General features: G+C 38.4%; 1 protein-coding gene and 1 long non-coding RNA gene across 2 annotated transcripts in view; both read left to right on the top strand.

Annotated features, from left to right (window-relative positions):
- The window catches only part of LOC550708 (E3 ubiquitin-protein ligase MIB1), a 575,562-nt gene that overhangs the window by 368,589 nt on the left and 191,716 nt on the right, over positions 1 to 15,257 (top strand). The gene's annotated exons all lie outside the window — the stretch shown is intronic.
- The window catches only part of LOC102654662, a 57,430-nt gene continuing 47,253 nt past the window's right edge, over positions 5,081 to 15,257 (top strand). The window contains exons 1-2 of the long non-coding RNA XR_003306313.1: positions 5,081 to 8,650; positions 8,745 to 8,907. This is a non-coding gene — a long non-coding RNA (uncharacterized LOC102654662). The remainder of the gene's footprint in view (positions 8,651 to 8,744; positions 8,908 to 15,257) is intronic.

Below are 15,257 nucleotides of genomic sequence, written 5' to 3'. Positions count from 1 at the left end.
TTGAAAAGATTCTGAATTGAGAACCACTGATGCAGTCATGGTTGGCTTGCACTGTTTCTTTTTTATTAATATTGTATACAATACTATATATTATATGGAGTTATTAATTGGAAACTAACTGTTGAAAAGATTCTGAGTTGAGAACCACTGATGCAGTCATGATTGGCTTGCACTGTTTCTTTTTTATCAATATTGTATACTATGCGGAGTTGTTGATTGGAAACTAACTGGTCTCTTGAAAAAAAGAAAAAAAAAGAAGGAAAGAAGATACAGTTGAGAACCACTGATGCAGATCATGGTTGGCTCTTTCGCAATGTGGTGTAGCGGATGAGGTATCGTTATATATCGATGTTGCGCGAAGAATATTAGGCAAGTGGATTATATCCGCCCATAATTTATCTCGTCCGGGATAAATGATCGGAACTCGACTACTCCCCCGAAAGAATTCTTGTTACTTAGCAAGGATCAAGGAACACACGTGTGTGTTACGCAATGATCGATCGCGATCATTAGGACGATTTATTTTCTTATTCTTTCCTCGAGGAGAATCGCCTGCCCGAAAGGAATTACCAATATTACCAACCGATGCTGTTCCATTACATTTCGACAAAAATGCAGAATGATCCAAAAAATGGAGAATGATCCAAAAATACGATTAAAAATCCAATCCTCTTCCCCCTCCTTATCAACGAGCTTCCCTTAAATCAGCCTTCGACACGGCTATTTACCACGTCGGTAAACAAGTAAAGCGAGTAAAAAAGAGAGAAAGAGAGAGAGAGAGAGGAATAAAGCGGACAAATCGCGGGGCTCAAGTTGTTCCGGCCGATTCTCCCTGTACATCCCCTTTAGAGGGTTCCGGTTACGACCTGGTCACTGTGTAACCCAATAACGCTCCTCCCTCCGCCGATAATGTCGCGACGAACAAACTGCACGGAGGGAGATAGGTAGGCAGGCGTCTCCTCGTTCTATCGAATTCGAAGCCGCGACGAGTGGGGAATATCGGGTCGAAGGTTCGATTCGAAAACGAGACTTCCTTCCTTCCTTCCTTCCTTCCTTCCTTCCTTCCTTCCTTCCTTCCTTCCTTCCTTCTTCGCTCGGTGCGTTCGTTTTCACGCGGCCTCCAAGCCTTGCGAAACGCGGGCACAACGCCTCCAATTAGCGGTAGCTTCAGAGAGATGTGTGTGTGTGTGTGTGCTCGGATGTTCAATTATCGGTGGCTCAGACAATCGAGGCGGGCCCATCGATTGTGACCCACCTGGATGTGTAATGGATGTTATCGCCTTTCTTCCTTTCTCCCTGCTCCGTTTTAATAAAACGCGATCTTGCGTGAGAAGAATATTCGAAGGGAGGGGAACAATTTTACCGTCGATGAATCGGATGGTATCCAGTTCTGGTTGGTTAATTATTTTCCAACTGTATTCTTTTCTTTCTTGTTTCTCTCCTTTCATCGTTGCTCCTCCATTGCCGTCCCTTATGCGGGGAAATTAATAGCTACTTCTTTCCATTCGTTTTCTGAATATTCTAGATATATATATTCGGCCATGTTTGAAATTTTGTTTATCGGGTGTAAAATTTCTCTCTCTCTCTCTCTCTCTCTCTCTCTTTCTCTGCGATTTATCGAGAGATTATCTCCGATTTGTCACGGTGCAACGAATATATCGCGCGCGATATTTTATTACGAGGATGGCTGATCATCTGATTATATCGTTCACCGATATATATTTTAAAATGGAAAGAATTTCTTGGAAATATCCCTCTTTTATATATATTTATATATTGAATAGCAATAATTGACGACCTCCTCTCATTTACAATAAATTTTACAAGAAATAAAAACAATTTCTCCGCAATTTTTCACTTGAAGAAACTTTCCAAGGCAACTTTCGAGAATATTGAATTTAGAAAAATTAAAAAGAAGAAGAAGAAATCTCTAAATGTAACGACGGGAATTTATTTTCTTTATTCGGCGGGAAGCGATCGAGGAGGGGGGCGAGGATTTTGGTTGCAGGCGCCGTCGGTTCGGGGGGTTGAAAGATACGGTTAATAAAGCTGACTGCCACTCTCGCCGCGGCCGGCCCTCTAATATCAACGCAAATGCGACTGTTTTGTATGCTAATTGACTCATATACATAGGCACGCCCGCCCTACATTGCCGCGCCGCTAAATAGATATAGGAGGACTCGATGCATGCGACTCGGCCGGCCAACACCGGGAATAGGACATGCCCGTGGAATGAAACCCATTTGCGTCGAGCACCGACGAGCTTGTAACTTTGCGTCACTCTCTTTTCCATGTTTCGTTGACAGCCTTCGGACACGTGCATGCATGCATGCATGCATGCATGCATGCGCGGATGTGGTGGCGACTGTGGTGATTTGCTTTGCGAGAGAGAGAAGATACGTTGCTTCTCTTTTTTTCATCTCTCTCTTTTTTTCACCGATTTGTCCTTATATATATATCGAGGAGAAAAGAAGGGGTTTGGTTCGAATCTCGGTTAATTGGAGATTTTTTTTTGATCGCAGAGAAAAAATGTAAAGGAGGATTGGATAATTGGACGGCAAAGGAAGAGGAAAGTTGAATGTAGGATTCGATGAGAAGAAATCTCTATGGATTTTTTAAGAATGTTTAATGTATTAATCGAACGATAAATCTGGGAGGGTTAGATAATCAGTGGCACTATCTGGCGAACACGAGTGTAACTCGAAGTCGTGTCCGGGGAAACTCGATGCCACCACTGTCGGATTATTCCACGTTTTACTCCTTAAATCTTGTAATAATTCACCCCCCGCGAGATACGCGCGATTCAGATTTCCTTTAAATTGCGATATGACGTTCTGAAAGGAGGAGGGGAGAAAAGAATAGTCGAAATTTTTAGATTAAGATTAATATATAAAATTCTTTCTTTTATTAAAAAATATATATATACATATATTGGTTGGACGAATTTTATAAAAATTACACAAAGATGTAAATAATATTTTATACGTAAAATTGGATTTAATTCTTCGCCCAGTTAGTTTCTCTCTTCCAATTTGCCCAAAGGATTGCACACCGGTAATTCTGTTACTCTCTCTCTCTCGTTTTTCGCAATTATCAAAATTCACCGATCAAAATTATGCCGATAAATTGTGCAATCCGTTTGTGCAGCTGTTTCCGTATACACGTATATATGTACGTACAACGTGTCCGCATCAGGACAACAGAAGACCGGTTTCCGTTTTGAAAACCGAATCAACGCGTTAATGCGCTCCCCGTATTATCACACGTAACAATGCCGCAAATAATTATTAAGAGAATTGGTGGCCGCGGAAAATAACCGACCAATTCCCCCCTATTCTTCGAATCTCTCTCCAATTTTTCTTTTTTTTTCAACAGAAACGACAGTCAGAACCATTCGTTTTCCAATTCCTTTTCCAAATTTAAAAAAATCGTCTCGAAAAACAATATTATTTATGCAGCTTGTACGAACGAATATTATTCGAAATGGAATTGGATAAATAGTTAGGAGTAAAGCTACCTTCACAATTTATCATTCAAAACGTAATATACGAACAACAAACGTTATTCCACCATTTAACGAGCAATCGTTCGAGATAATTTTTGTCCAACTTCCTCTTCGATCGATTCGTTATATAATATGAATATAATGCGTCAATATTCCATCCAAGAGCAACATTCTTTTATTTAAAAAAAATATATATATACGTATATTCGTTTTTTATAAAAATTATACAAAGATATAGATATCCATGGAAGGCAGGCCTGATCGAGGGAGGAAAGGAAAACGAAACGAGTGTTGGAAATAACGTTGATCACTCGTCGCGTTCGGGTCAAGTGAACACGGCGGGCTGCGTGTTGCGGGCCGTCAGCTTTAAGGCGTACGGATGAGGCCGCCCTATTGGCGCAAACAATGCACCGCGCGGAGTATTTATTGCGGCGGCTAATACCGGTTTATTGGGATGTAAAATGAGGCGAGTCCCCCGCTTGCTGACACGCTTGCTTTCCTCGAGTCGTTCTCAACGCCGTCCCAACGCATAATGGAACGCGCTTTGCCGCTCGTTATGAATAAAGGTGCGGAGCCCGATCGTTAACCCGCGTTTGTTATATTGTAACGTTGTTTAAGATTGCACGCGATTCCAAAGCTGTCTATTCTGGATCGTGTTTTTAAATTGCGTGAAGAGTCGAGAGTTAATTAATTGGAAATTGGGTTCGAGGAATCGTGATGGATAGATACAAACGCAGAAATTGAAAGAATATATAATAGCTATATAATAGCATGGATAAATAATATCAGATCGATGCATTTTTATAGTTGGAATATTTGGACAAGCATTTGGAAATAATATTATATATCGAAAGTAGTATGGATTCTCTGGAAATTATGAATCGCTTATTAATCCATTTGACATTAGGCAAAATTTTAAACGATTTGACGAAAATATTTTATGTGTTGTTATGTGAATTTTATATCATTATAGCCTTTTCTCCTGATAAATAGTTGTCTAAATTTTTTAAAAAATTATGAATCGTTTATTAATTCATTTGACATTAGGCAAAATTTTAAACGATTTGACGAAAGTATTTTATTTGTTGAATTTTATAATCATTGTAGACTTTTCTTCCAACAAATAGTTGCCTAAATTTTTTAGAAAATTATGAATCGTTTATTAATCCATTTGACATTAGGCAAAATTTTAAACGATTTGACGAAAGTATTTTATGTGTTGAATTTATTATTGTAGACTTTTCTGCCAATAAATAGTTGCCTAAATTTTTTAAGAAATTATGAATATCTATTTGACATTAGGCAAAATTTTAAACGATTTGACGAAAATATTTTATGTGTTGAATTTTATAATCATGTAGACTTTTCTTTCAATAAATTTTTTAAAAAATAATCACAATCACAATAGCTTGTCCTTTCTTATTTTTTGATTATAAAGCTCGCTTGTTTTCTGATGTACGATACATAATATAATCTTTAAAAATTGCTTTAATTAATAAAAGTAGTATGTTACAAATCTCATGTTTTTTAATATATTATAATATATTTCATGTAAGCAAAGAGAATTTCGTCGAAATGAAATTTGGAATGATAAAAAAGGGAAAGAGGATACTTTTATAATTTTAAATAGAAGAAAAATAGAGGAGAATGGAAGAAATCGAATTTGTTCCAACTTTGTTACTTTCCAATGGAACAGAACAGGGAATTAATTAGAAAGAAATAGAAGTAATTCTAAAATTCAAAATTGGAGTAGCTCACAAAACCTCAACCCTTCCTTTTCTTCGACACTCATTATACTTTTTACCCCATAAAAATCTCTTCGTTAACTATTAAGAAACGTACCGCGATATTTATCTACGTAAACGAAGAAAATTGGAGGAATCCTTTCCGAATGAAAAACCCAATTTTACCACGAGTATCAATTCGAGCTTCCCCTAAATCGCGAAAACAAAAAGCAGGGGAAAAAGGTTTCGATTCAGGAACCCGGGGTCCCAGTAACTGCGCGATCAGCCAGATTTGTTCGCTCGTTCGCAAAAAAAAAAAAAAAGGAGAAAAAAGAAACGAAGAGAGAGAGAGAGAGAGAGGGAGAAAAAGGTTAGAAGCAGAGAATTCACCTGTTATCGTCGCGGCCAGGTTGCTCAGCACTTCCGTTTGTTTTCCAGACCCGTTTTCCGAGTCATCTGGCCGGCTTGTTTGACCGATTTAATCCGAGAGATCGGGCCGGTAACTACGTTAGTTTTAACGAGCCACCATAAAGGACGATCGAAATTTATAGAATGGACGGTAATGGCCGTCCACTTTCCAACTGCAATCTGGCCACACGGATCAGAATTCACTCGATTCATTTGAATTTCCACGCTGTGTCACGAATAGAATCCAAAACCAGGTTTCGAATGGAATATTAATAACCTCGAATCGAACACACCGGGTATATATCGTTCGTATTGTATTTTTATTTCCATCCTCTTTTCTTTTCTTTTCTTTTCTTTTTTTTCAAATCTTGTGCAGGAATCAATTTTTCAGATTCGTCGAAATTTCGTCCTATCCTCGTAAACAATTACACGATACGTTCAAGTATTATTATAGGTTTATTCATCGTGAAAATTATCCTTGAAATATAAATTCATACCTCCGTTAATTCTCCTTCTCTCTTGAGGAGATTCACCTTTCGTCGTAAATTTAAAATTTTATTGCATGGAATTGCAATGATCATCTTTTTTAGAAAATTAATTCTTTAAAAATAATCCTAAAAATACGGAATTTGAAAATTATTTTATGAGATAAATTTATCAAAATTTATTGACAATATTCCTAACATAATAATCTCTCAATCCAACAAATTTCGTCGTCTTTTAACACGTGATCAACATTGTGATGATATGTAAAGCAAAAGGTACGATTAATCATTTTCTAAAAAGAAAAAATGAAGGTTTGGATGGAAACGAACGGCCAAAAGTCGCACGAGATTTTTCGCGCAGTAAAATGAGCAGAATTGTATCGTCTGACCAAGCACGGTTGTTACCACTGAGGCGAGCCTCTCTCTTCTTCCGATAAAAAAATACTCCATAAAGCGTCGTAACTGCGATTCGACGGATACAGTCGAAGTGACACTGCTCCGCGCAAAAGTCGTCCCGATACGATACGATATTCGTTATGCATTTCTGTGACTGGATATCGGGTCACGCCGATACGAACCGCGTTGCTCGACGAGTTTATTATCGCCACGGGCTCGTTACCAAGCCGAACAACGTTTTTTTTTACGATTTCGAGAGAGAGAAAGAAAGGAAAGGAGGAAAGAAAAACGATTAACGATTTGATCCGAGCGACCGAGTTACCAAATAGGGTGCACGGACGACGTGTGAATCGAGTTGCGCGATGATAAAAATGGACGTTTCGACGCTGTGGAAAATATCCATGGAGGTTTGATGTTTCATTTTGCTCCCGCTTTTTCCTTTTTTTTTTTTTTTTTTTTTTTTTTTTTTTTTTTTTTTTGCTTTCGTTCGATCGCGATAGAAATTAGAGGAAGAGTGTTTTTCTACCGATCTTTCTTTTTTTTTTTTTTATTTTTCGTTTCGGAGGGAGTTTTTATTCCGCGTTGATCCCTTAATGCTCGAATTTTTTCTTTTTTTTAATGGTAAAAGTATATAAAAAATTACGAATGAAACTGAATTCCTTCCTGTATTTTCTGTAGCACATTAGGATTTATAATTACGAGAATATGGAAAACTTTAAAAATGGTCGTCCCTCGAGTGTGCAACTTGGTAATTATGAGAATTATTACAGGATACGGGCCCAAAACTTTTTTACCAATTACGTTTCTAATTACGATAGAGAATTTCGAGGAAATTGCTGGCGAAATTTCTATAATTATTTAAAGCGTTAAAATATATATATATGTATATATACGTCGAGGAATTTAATTTCGGGAGAATTATTCCCTCGTTACTTTCGTTACGTTTCACCATCGAGTCGCGAAATTATTCTTCTCATAAGTTATGCAAATCATTCCCATCTAGTTCTTTGTCGAAAGTTAGTGTCAACATTTCAACAGTCTTATTATTCAAACAACGGTTGAACGAATGAAAATGGGTTCGTGAAAATTCCGGAGTTGATTTACCGGCAAATCGTCACCAAAAATTCGATCCATGTAATGTAATAAAATCTGTTCTCTCATTTATTCAAAACCCTTCGTTCAACGGCGAACAGAGTGAAATAATGCGACGAGATTCGAGGAGAAATTCAATTGTTTTGATTCAATGCGAAAAATCAGCGGGTACGATTTTTCGACGGAGCCGAATTGGAATATCACAATTCTCTACAACCGATAAGATAAGAACCGATTTCTAAAAATTTCGTATCCCTAAAGATTCTAAATCTGTCAAACCGAATCTCGTGTACAACTTTAGAAACGGAAGAACATGCATGTTTTTCAACTCCCACAAAAGTTCACCTCGATCGAAACCAACGAAAAAATCGAAACATCATTCAAGTAAGGATAAACTCGATTCTTCTTCTTCTTCTTCTTCTTCTTCCAACGCTCGAAACGAATAATCCTTCAAACAAATAATCCGCCAAATATTCGATCGGAAACTCTTCCTCTCGTTCAAGGAAAAAAAAAAAAAAAAAAAAAAGAAACGTTCAAATCTGCCTGCCAAGCCTGTAACGGTCGGCGAACGCTCGACGCCTGGCACGCAATTTACGCGTACCCGTCGGCGGATGGCGTGGCACTGTTATCAAGCCAAGGGCTCCTCGCCACGAACCCCCAGCCGACGCCTAAGTCGGTGTGCGCATGCGCGTGCCACACGGTCCCGGAACGATGAAAAACACTAGCGGGTTCGTGTCTGTGAACGGGCGCGAGCCGTGGACGGCTCTTGGTGTATGGCGCACTGCCACCTCTACGTCGACGCCGGCAGCACGGTCGGTAACCAGATTGAGCTCCTCTTCTCTTCGACGATCAAAAACAGGGCCGGGGACGAGGCGTTGTTTATAGCGGGCGGAAAGGTCGAGCTCCTGGGTTCCTCCGCTCGGCTTCTAGGCTTAGTTTAGAATGTTCAGTGGTGTGACCTCGGCCGTACAGACGACTACGTCCATCGTTGATTTTTGGGTTCGTGTCCGAGGATTATCGATCGGATACCCGCCGATTCAGTAAGCATAACAAATCATGTATTATACATTGTCTCCTTGTATATATATATATATATATGTATGTACTACATATACATGTTCTGCTTCTGTGAAGGTATATTTTTTTTTCTTCTCTTTTTTCTCCTTTCGATCGAAGAAGGATGGAGGGAGAGAATGTTTTCGTTTTGTTGGTTACTCGTTGGGGAGGGATGACGAGGATGTTGGCGTGAATGCTCGACGCCGACGCAGATACTACTCGTTAGAAAAACGAGACACTGGTGTGTATATATATGCGCGCGCCCGTGTGTGTATGTATTTTTTTTTTTTTTTTTTTTTTTGGGATAGGATGCCGTAGGTGTTGTTTTGTTTGTGCCACGTGTGAGCGAAATAAAAAGATATTAAACCGTTTCGAGAATTTTGAGAGGACACGAGATATTTCGTACATAAATAATATTTAAAGTTTTCGAAATTTTTTAACTACTATCTCCTTCTTTCCCCTTTTGATCTTTTCTTTGATTGAAATGTTTATCGAACTCGAAATATACGAATGAATACACGAAAGTGTATATAATAAACCAAATTTCATAATGGAAGTTATTAAATACACAATAATTATTCGCAAGAATTCGATAGAAGCGATGATACGAACGGATTATTATATTCCTTGCCGTGTCTACCGATTTATACGTCGCTGTCACGCGCGTATCCAACAATATTTCCATACTAAAATAATTCGTATTTATACACGAGACTGACGGGCTCGTGTCCCGTTAAACGAACAAATACTTTTTACTTCGCTCACTCGTTAACGTAACGCTTTCAACGTTCACACGTTTCGTTTTATCCGTTGCATATTGCACCGTGTATCGAATAATTTCACGTAAATCTTTATTTATTAGGAGAAAAAACGTTCCACAGTAAAGTTTCATCGATCGAATAAGGGGAGAAAGATATCTTCTTTAAATTCAATCTACCATTAATACCATCCTACATTAACACACGTTCCTCTCAAGGATCACAGATCAATCCGCGCAGAGTCGAAAAGGTATCCTCCATCATGGCGGCTCGTTTCACGATTAAAACGTTAACCAACGAATCCCCGCTATTCGAAGCAAGCTTCCTCCTCTTTATCACTTTTCGATCGAATCTGTTCCCGAGGAACAGATTACTTTCATCCTCTGTAAAGGAGGAGGAGGATCCTCTCCTTTGGCGGATAGGAGAGGAGGGGATAAAGTCGCTATCCTCTGCGATCCTCCTCTACTTCCTCCTCCACTCGTTCGTTTTATCCGGAATATACGCCCGAAATATCCGACAAACTATCCCTCGTGGATCTCTCTCTCTGAACCCGGAGTTCAAATAGAATTGGTCCGTCTGGAAAAACGAAACCGTAAATATTTACTGACCTCCTTTCAGTGGACACACGGGGGGAGGGAAGGAGGTGGGGGAGGGAACGTGGCCAAGGAAAGGGTAGAAGTCATTACTTCTGGCACGCGATAACGCGACAGGATAAACGTTATACCAGCCGTAAAAACATCTCTGGCCAAGGTTCCCCGCACGATTTAATCCTCCTCTGCTATTAATACCGCGCGAACTTTCGCAAAAATTCCAATATAAAAATCTGAGAATGAAAAAAATCTTCGAAAGATCTCCTTCTTATTTCGTCCTTTCTTTTTTTTTTTAATTAATAGGAGTTGCAAAGAGTATTTACACTTTTGGGTTTGTCAAAATGGAAGATGTAATTGGAATTTGGATCTAGAGAAATTAAAAGTGTTATTAATTTTATTGATGTTTTATTACGTTTCTCGAAATTGCGCGATCCCATCCCGTGTCAGAATTTCGTACTTCTCTCGAATACAATGCATCCACGCGCATTCCACAATTTCTCCCTGCAACGATTCCTGTATTCCTGTCCCCTGCGGAAGATATACGACGAAACTTTGCAGTTGTAACACACGCGCCACGATACTCGATGGTATTTGGATTAAAAAAAAAGAAAAAGGAAAGAGAATTTCCGCTCCAACGAATTTTTTCCCCCGAAAGGAAAGGAAAAGGGGAAAATGTTCCGCGCATTTTCAAAAAGTGGCGCCCTCCTGAATCATTCGAATTATATTTTACATAAAAGAAGGAAGGGTAATGGCGTGATTTTTATTTTCTCTAAAGAAAAAAAGAAAAAAGCATTGCCACACTCGGTTAACCGATGTGAGAATGCGTTTGGCTTTAATATCGATACACTGCGTTAATCAAGTTTTTCTCCCGGGTTATTTCCACGGAGAGGGGGGAGAGGAAAGTTTAAATTACACGCAAAACTAATTACCAGATGAGGATAAAACGAAATACACCGGCTAAAGTGGTCTTTTCACTCGCGTTACGTCCCACAATGGTTGGGCTCTGAAACAAATGGAATATAAACGCGAAATTGGGGGGAGAGGAGGTTTTTTCAAAGTTATTTTTCGAATACGAATCGAAGAATTAGGAGATTTTTCTCTTCTTTCTCACGAAAGAAATCGATCCGAAGGAAATCTGTCCGTCAGGGCCGATTGGCGAAGCCGTTTGTGGCGATGAAGGAAAGGAGAAGGGCGAAGGGAAGGAGTGGAGGAAAGGAAGAAAGGGAAGGAGGAGGGAGGCGGCGGAGCGTTTGGGGTGGGGAGGAAGGAATAACATAAAAATGTTTGGCGGCACTCCAAAGAGCTTGCCAACTCTCAAACGACTACTAAATCAAAATACGAACCGCTGCATGCACGGGGGCATACCAAGCCGAGTTAAATTTTATTCGAAATCCTTTTATCGCAAAACCTATTTCCCCGGCAAAAATGTAAATCTTGCTTACCTCGTTCCAGCCCTTTCTCTCTAAATCGGCTATCCGCCGATTTTCTCCCGCGTGTAACAGCGCGCCCACCCACCACGAAAATGTCGTGTCGACGCTGCTACGCTCTTCCTCTTATCCCCTCCCCTCTCCTATCCTCGTATCCCCAACTGCTGGGTTACTTACCCTCGGGCCATTGCGTGATAATCTCGCGCGAAGAAACGTTGAAACGTCAAGGGGATGTTTAGAGGCCAGAAGAGGCCTCCTCTCTCCAAAGAGCTCTTCCTCCTCTCTTTTAGGATGTCGTCTCTTCTGGGTGGAATTAAACCATCAAATATACATATATGTAAATCTTGAGATGTACGTATTATTTATTTAATTCGTGGAGAGAGTTGCAAGGAGACTGTATTTTTAAGATCAAGTTAATATCGTTTCGATCTTCGGGGTTTTTAAGACAGGAGAAAATAAAATTTTCTTCCGCGAAACGAACGATGGATAATCCATTACTGTAATTGCGTAAAAAAAGGATAATGGAATGCCCAAGGGGCTAATTTATTTTGGCCAAATAAATAACGAATTGCTCCCTTTAATCTCGTTTCTTACAAAACTTGTTTATATATGCGTATATACGTGGGAGTTGCGTGGAAATAGATCGATTCCTCGTCTCCCACGATCAGGTATCGTGAGAGAAATGAGAAATAGGAGAACGGGAACGTTAACCATTTCGTAGAATTTCGGTTAAATATCTCTACGCGAGTAGAATTTTCTGGTTAATTCTCCAAATTGAATTGGAAAATGTCAAAAGTTTCTTCCTCCGTCCGGTTAAATGATTTTTAGAACGGCGAAAAAGTTGCCCCAATGTTCCGGTAGTTTGGAGGGAAAAAAAAATCTATAAATTAATTTGAAATTCGTGGAATATAACCAGAAATGAAGATTTTTTTTTTTTTTTTAGTTCGTTATCGACTCGTGGGTGAATTGAATTCTCCCAAAAATTCTCGATTCCCGATTCGAAAATATTTCGAATCTTTCTCCAATTCCCTTTCTTCCGAAAGTGAAGCGAAAAATTACATGGTATACGGATTGCAATTTTTTTTTCCAAAAAGATTTTCCAAAAATTCCTCTGTCTCTCCTCGAAAAACGAAGAGTAAAAAATTACGTGCGAATATTCTCGCAATTTTTCCAAAAATTCCAAAAATTAAAAATTCTCTCGAATTTTCCTTTTCCACAAAACCGATGAAAAATCACGCGATAATTGTTATTTGGAAAAAGAAGGGGGAGGAGTGATATAAAGAATAAATAAAATATCAAAAAAAAAAGAAAAAAAGAATGGACGCATAAATTACGAAAAATAAAAAATTACATGGAATATTCTCTTTAGAAAATTTTTCCAAAAATTCCAAAAATTAAAAATACCTTTGAAACATTATTTTTCTTTTCTACAAAACCGATGAAAAATCACACCATAATTGTTATTTGGAAAAAGGAGGGGGAGTGATACAAGGAATAAATAAAATATAATAAAAAGAAGAAAGAAAAAGAAAATGGGCGCATAACGAAAAATAAAAAATTACGTGGAATATTCTCTTTAGAAAATTTTTCCAAAAATTCCAAAAATTAAAAATACCTTCGAAACGTTATTTTTCTTTTCTACAAAACCGATGAAAAATCACACCATAATTGTTATTTGGAAAAAGGAGGGGGAGTGATACAAAGAAGAAAATAAAATATCAAAGAAAAAAGAAAAAGAAAATGGGCGTATAACGAAAAATAAAAAATTACGTGGAATATTTTCTTTAGAAAATTTTTCCAAAAATTCCAAAAATTAAAAATTCATTCGAATTTTCCTTTTCCATAAAACCGATGAAAAATCACGCGATAATTTTTATTTGGAAAAAAAGGGGGAGGAGTGATAGGTACAAGGAATAAATAAAATATCAAAGAAGAAAGAAAAAGAAAATGGGCGCATAATGAAAAATAAAAAATATTTTCTTTAGAAAATTTTTCCAAATTCCAAAAATTAAAAATTCACTCGAATTTTCCTTTTCCACAAAACCGATGAAAAATCACGCAATAATTGTTATTTGGAAAAAGAAGGGGGAGTGATACAAGGAATAAATAAAATACCAAAGAAGAAAGAAAGGGAGAATGGGCGCATAAATAACGAAAAACTTTTGAATTATTTCGTTATCTATAAATAAGCGGTTGGCCGCGCCACTTCACCATTGCCCGCACCCCTATTCATCCTTTGGCCGTAGATCAACTTTTCTTCTCGCGTTTACGCCGCCCGAGCATACGTGTACAGCCCCCTCCCCTCCCTCCCCGATCTAAAAAGCGTAATGTCGAGTATCGAGGGAGAAAAAGTATCAGCCCCGCGGAAACGGCCTCGCCCCTTTCCTTCGATGCCATTCAACCGGCTGCTTTCCCATTCATAGGGAAATTTTTCTTTCTTCTTCTTCTTCTTCTTCGAGCAAAAGTGGTGGACGGCCAAGGGAAAATTTTTCAACTTTAATATAAGCTCCGGTCAGGCTGCTCCTTCCCGTTACAGGAGGCAATCGTTGAACGCTGGTTGGTAAACGCCTCCTTTTCCCGAGAATTTCACTTTGTTTTTCTTCACAATCTTTGATAGATAACCCTTTCCTTTTCTCGTCGCTTCATTCGAGGAATATTTCAATGAGAATCACTCTCCTTCGATAATAATAATCGTTTCCTTTTTCCCTAGATTTCCAGCGACCGACCAGTGGTCAAATGAATAAATCAACTATGAATCTCTTTGTCATCGTGGCCAATCAAAATGGAACGAAACAAATAGATCTAAATTTAAGCGCGGTACACTTACACGCGAGTAAAGGAGGATAGCTAAGTAGAACGGTCTAGTCACGATCAGACAGGCGATAGCGTATTATTGAACTGGATAAGTAGAATGGAACGGTGATTGTCGGACAATAATCCATACGAGAAGAAAGTGGTCGAAGAAATATTATCACGAGGATTATTATGATCCAGGTATGGTCGTAGGGTAAAGAAAAATATATTGTCTAGGTACAAATAGAATCGTATAAATTGAACGTGTATGTTGAGCTGGATAAGCAGAAGGATCATTGTCAGACAATAATCTATACGAGAAATTGTGTATGGAATCATATATAGTGAGAGAAATATCATCAATGAGGATTATTATGATCTAGCTAAATCTATATATGGCCATGGCCCCAAAAAGTTAAATAATAAATAAAGTTGGAATCGAACGAGGGAAGAGTCCAAGTAGAACGAATTAGCTATGATCGGACAGGTGTGCGTCGTTGACTCGGATAAGTAGAATGGACGGATCGTTGTCAGACATATATAGTACAAGAAGAATAAGAAGACGCGTAGATATGGAATCGGTTTATGGAGTCGGGCAAGCGGAATAGGAATAAAAAAAAAAAATCTTGTTTAATTATTGGAATCAGAACGAAATAATTATTAATTATTGTAATTTTAGGAACATTCGAAGCGTAAATCCGAACGAACGATAAAACGAATAATTTAATAACTTTAAACGGACGAATCGGATAAAATTTCACAATTTCATTCAGAATCCACACTGATAATGACATAGTTCAGGCAGCAAATTATTGAATATCCCGTAATAAACGTAAGGGAAATTAAGTTACGTTGATTAATAAAGGGAGTAATTGCACGAAGGGAGTTAATTGCAGTAATTATAGACTATACTTTGCTAAATTTTATCCGAGGGGGAGGGGGGGACAATATGATGAATCCTCGCTCGATCGCACGGAAATATACGTACAAACCGAGGAAGCTGCGCCTCGTTTAAAAACTCGA

This window comes from Apis mellifera, linkage group LG16, assembly GCF_003254395.2.
Source record: "Apis mellifera strain DH4 linkage group LG16, Amel_HAv3.1, whole genome shotgun sequence".
Taxonomy (NCBI): Eukaryota; Metazoa; Arthropoda; class Insecta; order Hymenoptera; family Apidae; genus Apis; species Apis mellifera.
This window is presented reverse-complemented; position numbering and strand designations above follow the sequence as displayed.